Source organism: Pleurodeles waltl, chromosome 8, assembly GCF_031143425.1.
Source record: "Pleurodeles waltl isolate 20211129_DDA chromosome 8, aPleWal1.hap1.20221129, whole genome shotgun sequence".
In the NCBI taxonomy this organism is placed as follows: Eukaryota; Metazoa; Chordata; class Amphibia; order Caudata; family Salamandridae; genus Pleurodeles; species Pleurodeles waltl.
Genome location: NC_090447.1, coordinates 468,458,016 through 468,470,467, shown reverse-complemented (window position 1 = coordinate 468,470,467; position 12,452 = coordinate 468,458,016). Strand labels below are relative to the sequence as shown.

Genomic DNA, 12,452 nt, shown 5'->3' with positions numbered 1-12,452 from the left:
AGGACTCTGCCCAAAAAGGCAACTCATCCTGAATTCAGTGGACCTGCTCTGCAACAAGAAATTTCAAGGAAAAGACTGCAGCGGCTGGAACCCAAAAGACCTGATACCTAAAGTGACCACTGCACCCGACGTCCACAACCTGAGGTGTAGCCAACCAACGGTGCCAACACTGTTCCCTAGCTGACCAAGTCCAATGTGGTCTCGTCAATCTTGGACTCACCTAAGACACCTGCAGCCTCTGCACGCAGGACCCCTCTCCTGCAGCCTTGTGGTGGGAGAAAATTCAACACCTACAGCAATCACTGCACCCATTGCCCCTGACACCATCTGAGGAGGGTTTCTGGTGTCAACAATGGCCTATGCTCCTAAGAGCTCGAATCCTCCCCTGCCAGACTCCCCGACGACGCCTGCAGCGTCAACACGCACGACCCCCTGACTGCGAGTGCTCCCGGATGAGAAACCCTGATGGCTAAGAGGACCCCTGCATCTGTCACCCCTGGGCCCTGGAGAAAAGGATCAAAGGTGCACCTAAGTCCCAAGCACCCGAACTCTACTACCTACCTGCTTGTTATCCCTGACTGACTTCCTCGCCAGAGCCTGCAGCCTATTTGTGACGAGGTCCAACTCCCATAGAGAACCATTGGGCATCAGATGCCTTATTGCACCCCTGCACCTGGCTGCCACAGTGCTGCCCGGTGTGATCTGTTGGTGTGGTTCTGATCAGTGCCCAGTACTTACCTTTGGTCCCTGAGCTTGACCTCACAAGTTGTTGTTTATCCTCTGTTTGCTGGACATTGTTTTCATACTTAGGATAACATTGCGAAAACTTTTAAAATTGCACTGTGTTGATTTCTGAAACTGCAAAGTATTTATGCTTAAAAGTCTACTTACTTGATTATGAAGTTCTTGGGTTTAAAACATATATAGAAAGAATTGTTATTTTTCTAAATTTGTCTCAGATTTATTTTTTACCTGTGTGTCTCATTTATTGTCTGCCGGAGTACAACAAATGCTTAGCACTACCCTCTGATAAGCCTAACTGCTCACCCACACTACCACAAAATAGAGCATTTGTCCTATCTTCTTTTGCCTCTGCAAACCAGTTAGGGATCCACTGGACTCCCTCCACTGTGTACTTCTTTTTAGTGCACTATATAGAGGGCCAGCTTCCTACACTCAGTAAATGTCAAAAATGTTTTTGAGTTGGGGCTCAACCTCAATGCAATAACATAATTACAGCATAATTCAGAAATTATCATCAAGGAGGCAAACAAAGGAGGTATGTGGCAATCCTCCACACAGAAAACTACACGAGGGAGGTTAATCGACTATTATAAGATACAGAACTCTGTCATGCCCCCATAGTAAAAATACAGAGGAAGTTACAGGAACACCTAGATGGAGGGTAGATACAAAAAATGTGTTTTTGCTTTAGAGGAAAAACAACATATTTACAAAAAATATCTCATGACTGCTACCATGCAGGTACTTCCCAAGATACAAAAACCTAGCTTTCCACCAAAAGGCAGACCCATTATAGCAGATAATACTCGATCTTTTCCAGAAGAGTCCACCTTCATACGTTCAAGATACACAGGGTGTCTTACTCAAATTGGATAGCATTGATTGGCAACCAGATTACATCTTAGCCACAACTGATGTAGCTTGTACACTTCTATTAGACATTGCGATGGAAATGCAACATGATCTGTACATTTCTTGGAGAAAAAGAAATTTATTCTAGAATGTTAGAGTTTTGTCTAACCAACAATAACTTCTCCTTCAACAGTGATATTTACTTGCAGCAGCAAAGGAAGTTTATTGGGGCCAAATTCATGCCTCTGTAAGCCTGTATTTTCATGGGGAAGATAGAGAAATTCAGACTCTCGAGTGAGGAATTTGCATATTACAAGAACAACATTTTTTTCTGGGGATGATATATAGATGACATTTTATTAATATGGCAATGTACACAAGCCACACTAGAAAAATGTATTCAAAGCTACCTAATAAGAACTGGGAAATACTGTAACCTCCACAGCCTTCAAAAAAGCAATTGAATACTTGGACTTGACCCCGTACACTGTTAAAAACAATACTGTCTGCATCTCATGCAGTCTTAAATGCTACAAGCTGCCACCCCAAGAACATCATTTTAAATATTCCAAGAGGAGAGTGTATGAGAGTCAGGGGAAACTGTAGCAAAAATGAAGACAGCATGGAAAAGCCAGAGGAAAGCACCATCAGACTAAATCATAGAAGTTATGACATGTTTTCTCTGCCCAATACTTTGAAGCAAGTCCACCAGACAAACAGAATAGACTTCCTAAAAGATCCTAATAAAAACAAGAGTCACCCACCACAGATTCCATCTATTAGAGAGTATAATAATGAGCACTATCAAACATGGAAGGTATTACAGCAACATTGTCCATTATAATTTAGCAACTCCCAACTTCAAGATGTCTTCAGGGAACATACTCAGGTGAGTTTTAAAGGAGCACCCAATGTGTGACAAAGACTATGTCCATCATTTTTTGTAGATAAAAGAATAAACAAGGTGCATTCTTTAAGAAACCCATAACTTAATAAACATGTACAAATTGTTCTAACTGCAAACTGGGAAACAAAAAAGTACATAATCAATAACTAATGGACAAAGATAACATATCAAAGGCTTGTTAAGCTGTGAGAGTACATATGTCATATACAGTATTACATGTCTACAACAAAAACCTACATAGGCAGCACAATCAGACCACTTAAAAACAGAATTCAAAAACACTGCAGAAACATACACAATTCTGACAAAACCTAACCATTCGTTGAACATTATGAGGTACACCACCAGCATCAACAAAACTTTAAGTTCCAGGGCACTGAAAAAAATAATAAACATCCTCAAAGAGGCAACCAAGAACAGATCTTGCGAAGGCAGAAGAATGCACTAATAATCAAATTTGACACTGTAAGGGTGAGCCTGAACAAGGATACAGAGTTACAGACAGTTAGTTTGATCACTAAACAGGACCATGATAAATCAAAGGACATATTTCTAACTCTGGTCCAACCAATCTCTATTTTTGATTACAATTACAATTGATTACAAATGTGAGTTATTGTAATTTGACTTTCTAATTATTGTTTTTAATGTATAAGGTGTGGAATGTAACTAAGGGTGGTATTATATGTATTTTCTCTTCACCAACCCAAGGACATGTAATACTTAATACAGGACAGACATACAGGTAATTCCTAAGCATGTTCAATATGCCAGTTATTCCTTTTTCTTAACACAATTTATCTTTATGATATCATTAAAAATTTACATTTGTAGCCCCTAAAGACTCCATAGGTCACTCATAGTACTATTTTTATGAGCACATAATTGGTCCCCACAGTTTTAGACTGCTAACTGATACATGATAACTAATTCATGACCTAGAGAGCTTAGAAACAATTTTCTTAAGAGAACACAATCTCAGTGAAAAGTCCAAAAAACATGCATCAACATATGTGGTATGTACATCTGGAAGTATCTGGAAGAACATAAGGGCAGGTCTAAGTTGTCCAAAATAAGTAGATTTTAGCAACGGTATTAAAAACTTAGAACTAGTAATGTCATAAAAACTACAAACTGAACCTGGTTAAAAGATAATAGTGATGGAGATTAAAAGAGTAGGTCAGGTAAGGTTCAATGGTAGGACTAGTCACCAATAAGGCATGACCATGGACCAAAGATTTCTTTAACTCAAGTGCTTCCTTCTTCTTTCTTCTCCACTGTATAAAATTAATTATAGAGGAAGGTCACTCAAACAGAGCTGATCTGCCTAATTTAACAAAAGTATCTCTGACGTATTTAAGCCAACCAATCGATCTCCAACCATGTAAGGCCAGACAGTCCATGAGAATCTCCCTACCCAGGGCATTTTCAACACGTGCCCAAATAGTCAGCCACCTAATCAAAGGATGCAGCACGATAAAATCTGAAATATATGATAACCCCAATTCCTCATGAACCATAAAGGCAGATGTAGACACAGGAACTGCGCGTCACTGCATGCAAAAGACATTCTCAACTAATTGAAGATCATTAACATTGGCATAGCCCCAACCGTCACTGCCATACATGGTCACAGAACAGATTTTACCTGGTAAACCTTTAGCAGTGCCCCAACCGGCTTGCTGCCTATTCTAGCTGAAAAAGAAAACAGGGCACCAATAGTTTTAAGAAAGGCAAGCTTCTTTGGTCTCACCAAATGTGACATGAGCATCAAAGACAACACCCAAGTAAGAGTAAGTTTGAACCCTAGACAGCCTGTTACTCTGCACAAAAAAAGATCTTGCTCTGGTCGACCTGGGGCCTGCCACCATCATCTGGGATTTAGTATAATTTGTAGAAAATCCAAGTTGTTCATATAATCCACAAAACCATCATGTAATGACTGCAGCCCCAAAGCAGTCCTAGCCAGCAAAACAGTATCGTCCACATACAGAAGCGCAGGAATTAACAATGAGCCTATTTGTGGACAATCCAGGGGCTTATCAAGCAATGTGGCCCCAGATCACTTACATACAATGTGAACAAAAACGAGGCCAGTATACAACCTTGTTGGACACCCGCCCGTAAATTGGAAAGAACCAGTATAAGCCCCATCTGCATTATAACGCACTACTGCCCTCATGTCGCTGTGCAACTCAGCTAAAAAAACAACAATATCTTGGTCCAAGCTCTTATCCAATAAAATCAGCTAGAGCGTGGACCTATTTACCTTTTCAAAGACAGAGGAGAGGTCCATGTATGCTATACAAAACAACCCCAAAGTGCCAAGTCCAGGCCGGAAACCATACTGTAGTTCCTACAAAACCGACCCTTCCCCTGCCCAGGTCAAAGCCCTTTCAAGGATCACCCTGCCCATCACTTTTACAACGGAGTCTATCAGAGAGATGGAGCTATAACAACTGGGAAGATCCCTTGAGCCCTTCTTGAAAACAGGGATGATAACGGACTCGGACCAAGAACGCGGCAGACCTGTCTGCACAGCTAAATTTTGAGCACGGATTAAAACAGGGGCCCAAAGACCAGGCATAAACTTGAGTAAATAAGCGGGTATGCGGTCTGGGCCAGGCACTTTGGGACTTGATTAAACCTCAATTGCACACTCAACCTCAGTGACTTTGAAAGTTAGTCGACTCAATACATACAGAGACCACAACAAGGGACGTAATTGGACGATACACGTGCCCCCCATAACTACCTTCATGATGCTTGACCCAATCTTCTGGGGCAATATGGGAAGAAATATCATGCGTGCTATCACCTATAAACAGGGTGCAATTAACTATCTCCCAGAATTGGTCGCTGTCCACATCATTCGATGCCTCCAACAAGTCACACCATGCTGCATCTCTGAGTTATTTCTTCCTTCCCTCAACTGTCTGTTTATAAGCTCTGTCTGGTGGCAATACGGTGATACTCCTTGGGAGAAGTCTTAATAACACTCAGTAACAACTTATGACAGTTAGAAAGTTTTTATTCAAACCATCTCAAATTAATCTTGGTGCTTCCGGCAAAGGGGAGAGTCAAGCTAGCACAAACTTCCTCTTGTATGGCCCGGTAAGCACACCAAAAAGACACATCATCAACCTGTTCCCCAAGTCAAATGTCAAACTCCCTCTTTTTGCCTATCAAAAGGTTTTTCAAAAAAACCTCCGGAACAATCTTTGCCCATTTAAATCTTCTTCCCTGATCAGTCGTTTTAGGAGTATACAGTACTTGATGAGGAGTTAATTACAAAAAACTATCAACATCAACAGATATACAAAAATGATCACTAAAACCGGAGATACCAATAACATGAGAGGAGAGCCAACCCGATCTCCCAATGATGCCAAACAGAAAATATAATCTAGTGTGGATTTCACAGCATGACCAATAAAAGTTGGAGGAAAGTTACCCTGTGACTCCAAGTGCTCTGCAGTCATGACATACTCCAGATCAATACTATTTATACAATCACCCACCAGACCTTTCTCAAGATGCATGGTGTTATGTCCACATATATGGTCACATGACAAAAAAGAGTGACTGCAGGGGCGTAAATTATAATCCCCCACTAAGACAAACCCATCGCTTACTATTTCCGTATGCTCTATGTCCATTATCTGGGACCTGAGTGTCTGAATTGCACCAAAAAAAGAGGGGCCATTAGTCAGATTATAAACGTTAAATAAAACAAAAGTACCTACCCTGGTAGCTGAAAAGACAGGCACTTGCATATTATGTTAAAATGAAGGCACCTGTCTAAAGTTACAGCCCAGAGACAAGGAGACCAATGTTAAAAGACCTCCTTTAGGCCTCCCCCTTGGAGAAGGCACAGCAGGATTAAAAAAAGACTTATACCATCCAGGTAGAAAAGACTCTCTGGTCCTCATTACAACCCTGGCGGTCAGTGTTAAAGCGGCGGTAACACCACCAACAGGCCGGCAGTAAAAAAAATTCAATCACGACCGTGGCGGAAACCGCCAACATAGACAGCCACTTTAACACACAGACCGCCACGGCGGTACAAACAGCATGACGGTCACCGCCAGCAGACAGGCGGAAGACAATGTACCGCCCACCCTATTATGAGAGGCCAATCCACCACCTTTTCCAGGGTGGAACCAACGTGAACAAAAACACGGTGGAAACAGGTATTGGAAGGGAAAACACTCACCTCTACACATTCAATGAGGAACTAGGACGCCATGGAGCCAGAACTCCAAATACTCCCTGCGATAGTATTCCTGCTCCTCTACCAGGAGCATGAACGACGGCGGCGACGGCCACGGTGAATACTGCACCTACAACACAGAGGAGGAGGGTGGCAAAAGAGAGTGACACACGCAACATGCAAAACCCCCACCCCCACACTCACCTACAACAACATACACACAAATACATGCTGCAACATTATATTTACCCCCCCCCAACCACCTCTGGAAGAACTCACAGACAAAAGGAAATGAGTTGAATGATTGTAATCATGAAAAATCTTGTAGTCCAAACTTTAAATACAGTATAAACAATTATGTACACCAACTATACAAGTCCGGATAGTGCACCATTTATAGTCCGTGGACCACTGAGCCCAAAATGCATGGGCGAGGCCCACACTCGATACCAGACTCCAAACGGAGAGAACACTGCTGGAGCATCAGATCGAAATGAAACAGGCACCTCAGGGGGAAGGGAATGAGGGGCACCTCAGCCGGATGAGTGCACGACGCCAGCTCCACGAGGGGGCTCCATGCCCATTGATGTATCCTGGGGAGTGCAAAGCCACAGTCTCTCAAGTCTCTCCAGTGGGTGGATTGCCCACTGTTTTATCCTGGGAAGTGCAAAGCCACAGTCTCTCAAGTCTCTCCAGTGGGTGGGTTGCCCACTGCTTTATCCTGGGGAGTGCAAAGCCACAGTCTCTCAAGTCTCTCCAGTGGGTGGGTTGACCACTGCTTTATCCTGGGGAGTGCAAAGCCACAGTCTCTCAAGTCTCTCCAGTGGGTGGTTTGCCCAGTGCTTTATCCTGGGGAGTGCAAAGCCACAGTCTCTCAAGTGGATAACAGTCTCCACTGGTTCTGGAGGGGGCTTTGTGCCCAGAGTGCTTCATCCTGCCAAGGACTGAGGTAGTGGATGTCTTTCTCCACTGGTTCTGGAGGGGGCTTTGTGCCCAGAGTGCTTCATCCTGCCAAGGACTGAGGTAGTGGATGTCTTTCTCCACTGGTTCTGGAGGGGGCTTGGTGCCCAGAGTGTTTCATCCTGCCAAGGCCTGAGGTACTGGATGTCTTTCTCCACTGGTTCTGGAGGGGGCTTTGTGCCCAGAGTGCTTCATCCTGCCAAGGACTGAGATAGTGGATGTACCTCTCCACTGGTTCTGGAGGGGGCTTTGTGCCCAGAGTGCTTCATCTTGCCAAGGACTGAGGTAGTGGATGTCTTTCTCCACTGGTTCTGGAGGGGGGCTTTGTGCCCAGAGTGCTTCATCCTGCCAAGGACTGAGGTAGTGGATGTGACACTCCACTGACGATGGTGCAACATGCAACCTGCCCAGGCTCTGGGAACTGACCACCAGCCTCGGACGGCTAACCACTGGGGATGGCAACCATGCCTACGGTGGTGCCACTGGCTCAGGATGTTGCGGGCCGCTGACGGTGCTGGCAGCAGTGTCAGTAGTGGCGGTGCTTGCGGTGGACTCTGTAGCATCAGTACTGGCTGCGGGCTTTGTGGATTCGGTGCTGGAGGCGGTCTTTGTGGTGGCAGTGCTGGTGGCGGGCTCAGTGACTGCAGTGCTGGCGGCTGTCTTTGTGGCGGCGGTGCTGGTGGTGGGCTCAGTGACTGTGGTGCTGGTGGTGGGCTCAGTGACTGCGGTGCTGGCGGCGGTCTTTGTGGTGGTGGTGCTGGTGGCGGGCTCACTGACTGCGGTGCTGGTGGCGGGCTCAGTGACTACGGTGCTGGTGGCGGGCTCAGTGACTGCGGAGCTGGTGGCGGACTCAGTGACTGCGGTGCTGGTGGCGGTCTTGTCCGCCGTGCAGGCTGGTGTCGACGTGGTCCTGCCCTTGATCTTCTGGCCCTTCCCCACCTTGGATGGTGGTGCAGCTGTCTTGCCACTATCCACTTTTGTTTTGCCTGAGCCCTTGGTGGCAAGTGTTTTCGCCTTCTCCCCCTGGGATGTGGGCAACTTTTTTACTTTTAGAGGTGGCGGAATGTCCTTGCCCTTGCTCCGTGGAACACTGGCAGCCCTGTAGCTTGGCGCACTCTAAAAGCCCGCATTTGCTGGCACCACTGTGCCCGGTGATGTGGTGGTTGAGGTGCTGGGCTGGGACCTGGAAAGGCGGGACCTAAGGGACGGCCGGTGGGGGTGTAGGGAAGAGGTCAACATTATATAGGAAAAGCTTTTTAGACACACTGGGACGGGTAGATGGAGGGGGTTTGGGAGTGGAGGAAGAGGTAGTGGATGTAGGAGGTGTACGTTTGCTGACTTTGGGTGAAGGTGCATGGGCTGGAGGCTGTTGTGAGGTGGATTGCTGTTGGGTGGGTGTGTGGCTGCGTTTGTGTACTTTGGGAGGAGGGCTCACAGACACACTGGTAGAGGACACAAGGGATGTGTGAATGGTAGTGGGGTGGTGAGTGCACGTGAGCGGTGTGTGGTGATGGGCGTGCTGGTGATGGAGGTAGTGGCTGATGATGTAGTGCATGCAGGTGTGAGTGGAGAGGAGACAGGGAGGGAGGAGGGAGACGTGGAGCAGGGGGACACATTGGAGGCAGTGGATGTTGGTGTGTGTGCATGCGTATGATGCTTGTGTGAGTGCCTGTGGGATGTGTGGTGCTTATGTTTGCCAGAGCCACCCTTGTGTGTTGAGGTGTGTGCATGCTGGTCTGATGGTGTGCTTGGGATAGGCTGAGGAACAGGGGATTCGGTCTGGGTGGAGGAGGTTGGAGGGGGGAGGCTGGACATAGGGACAATGGCTGCCATCAGTGCTGAGGCCAGAGCCTGAAATGCTCTCTGTTGGGATGTCTGGCCAGAATGAATGCCCTCCAGGTATGCATTTGTTTGCTGCAGCTGCCTCTCTACACCCTTGATGGCATTCAGAATGGTAGACTGCCCAACAGTGAGGGATCTCAGGAGGTCAATAGCCTCCTCACTGAGGGCAGCAGGGCTGACTGGGGCAGGGCCTGAGGTGCCTGGGGCGAAGGAGATGCCCACCCTCCTAGGTGAGCAGCCACGGGACACACGCTGAGGGGCTGCTGGGAGGGCAGTGCTGGTAGGGGGGTTGGCAACTGTACCTGTTGATGCGGGGGGCACAGAGGGGCCGGCCACCGCAAGGGAGCTCCCACCAGAGGAGGAGTTGCTGTCGCTGATGTCACCTCCTGTCCCCGCCGTGGAGCTCCCCTTGCCCTCCGTCCCACTGGTGGCTTCAGACTCCGTTGTCTCGCCCTCCAGGGCCATGTGGGATGTAGCTCCCTCCTGCTCCGGTGGCACTGCTCCTCCGCCTGATGATGCTAATGCACACAAGAACAGGGAGACCACAAAAAGTGGCGGGGGGAAGACAGAAGAAAGACATGTTCAGTGCATGCAATACCGCTACCGTTGGCGGACAGTACAGACACAGCAGCCCTCTGCACTACGCCATGCACTTAGAGTTCCCTAATTAATCACAGGGACATGGGGTACAAGGCCTATGCAAGATTGCTGCACACATGGAAGTCACAGGAGCCTGACTAGGTGTAGTTGGCTCTTTCCACTAGTGGGGTTGGGGTGCCACATAGCCTGCCTCATGAAGGGACCTTGCCTACAAAACTCGCCCTGGCCTAGGGGAACCCACAGCCCACCTCCCCCACCCAGACACCTCGTAATGCGCGCAGAGTCAGCTGAATGAGACTGTACTCACCCCCTTGTGGCTGCTGTGATGCCCTCAAGTGCCCATCCAACTCTGGATATGCCACCGCCAGGATCCGGAACATCAGGGGGGTCATGGTGCGACGGGCACCCCTCCCACGTTGGGTGGCCATCCCCAGCTGGGCCTCCGCCGTCTTCTTGCTCCAGCAGCGAATGTCCTCCCATCTTTTCCGGCAGTGGGTGCTCCGACTGTGCTGGAGCCCCAGGGTCCGGACGTCCTTGGCGATGGCACTCCGTATATCCTTCTTCTGGTGGGCGCTGACCTAGAGGAATAGTACAGGGGAAAAGGATAATCTTTAACCGTCCGGACTGTCACAGTCATTGACCCACGTTCCCACCCTTGCTATGACGCACATACACTCACCGTCCTCTCATGCAGGCCTCAGTCCCCCCCCCCCCTCTATCTTCCATCTACACCACTCCAAACAGGCATTGCCCATACAGCATGCTCACAGTGTACTCACCTGTTTGTCTGGAGGACCGTAGAGTAGCGTGTACTGGGGTGGATCGCATCCACTAACTTCTCCAACTCCTCTGAAGTGAAGACAGGGGCCTTTCCCCAGACACATGAGCCATCGTTGCTTCCAGACTGAGGTCACAGCAGCACTTGCAGTGTAGGTCCTCTCCTGTCGAAGGTCAGGTATCAAGTGAGTGAACAGACAGAAAATGGCGGTCACGTCCGCGGCAGACTCTCTGCTCGCTGTTCTCGTCCATAGGGCACGTCCGCTAGGGGAGGTGAGGAGATGGCAGCATCCACTGGTGTACAGACCGCTGGTGGACCTGTCGACAATGGAAGGCAGACACATCATTATCACTTACAGACTTGATCGTGCCACAATCCAGGAACTGTGTGCCCAGTTAGAGCCAGACCTGATGTCAGCTATCTGCCATCTTACCGGAATCCCTCCTCTACTGCAGGTCCTGTCAGTACTCCATTTCCTGGCAAGTGGGTCTTTTCAAACAACAGTGGCCATTGCATTCAGGAATGTCCCAGCCAATGTTTTCAAACGTGTTGTCCAGAGTGTTGTCTGCCCTGCTGAAACACATGTGCAGCTACATCGTTTTCCCTCAGGTGGAGGATTTGCCTACAGTGAAAGGTGACTTCTATGCCCTGGGACATATCCCCAACATCATAGGTGCCATTGATGGGACACATGCGGCCTTGGTAACCTCCCGCAGGAGTGAACAGGTGTACAGAAACCGGAAGAGCTACCATTAGCTGAATGTGCAGATGGTGTGTTTGGCAGACACTTACATCTGCCATGTACCGATTTCCTGGCTCAGTGCATGACACTTGCATTTTGAGGAATAGCAGCATCCCTTATGTGATGGGGCAACTCCAGAAGCACCGTGTGTGGCTAATAGGTGAGGACAAGGACCCTATACCGTGTGAATGATTATCTGGGTCTGGGGGTGTCCTTAAGGGTTAGTGTGTGTCTCGACATTTGCAGGTGACTCTGGGTACCCCATCCTGTCATGGCTACTGACCCCAGTGAGAAATCCCAGGACAGGGGCACAGGAACACTTCAATGAGGCACATGGGCGAACTAGGAGAGTGATAGAAAGGACCTTCGACCTCCTGAAGGCCAGGTTCCGATGCCTCCATATGACAGGTGGTTCTCTCTACTACTCACCAAAGAAGGTGTGCCAGATCATTGTGGCCTGCTGTATTCTGCACAACCTTGCTTTTCGACGAAAGGTGCCTTTTCTGCAGGAGGATGGTCCAGAAGGAGGTCTTGTGTCAGCTGTGGAGCCTGTGAACAGTGAAGAAGAGGAGACAGAAGAAGAGGATATTGACAACAGAAACAACAACGTTATCCAGCAATACTTCCAGTGAGACACAGGTAAGAAAACATCACTGCCTCCCACATCTCATACAGTTGTTAGACCTATCATATGTCTGTCACTTTCACCCAGTGTATGGACCCTGACTTGTCACTTTGCCTTTCCATTTCACAGATGTGGGTCCCACTGTGTGACCTCTGCTATATTACCTCATGGACTAGAGCTGTGTGACAT

General features: G+C 47.9%; 1 protein-coding gene across 1 annotated transcript in view; it reads left to right on the top strand.

Annotated features, from left to right (window-relative positions):
- The window catches only part of LOC138249532 (interleukin-18 receptor 1-like), a 267,639-nt gene that overhangs the window by 245,925 nt on the left and 9,262 nt on the right, over positions 1-12,452 (top strand). The window lies entirely within an intron of this gene.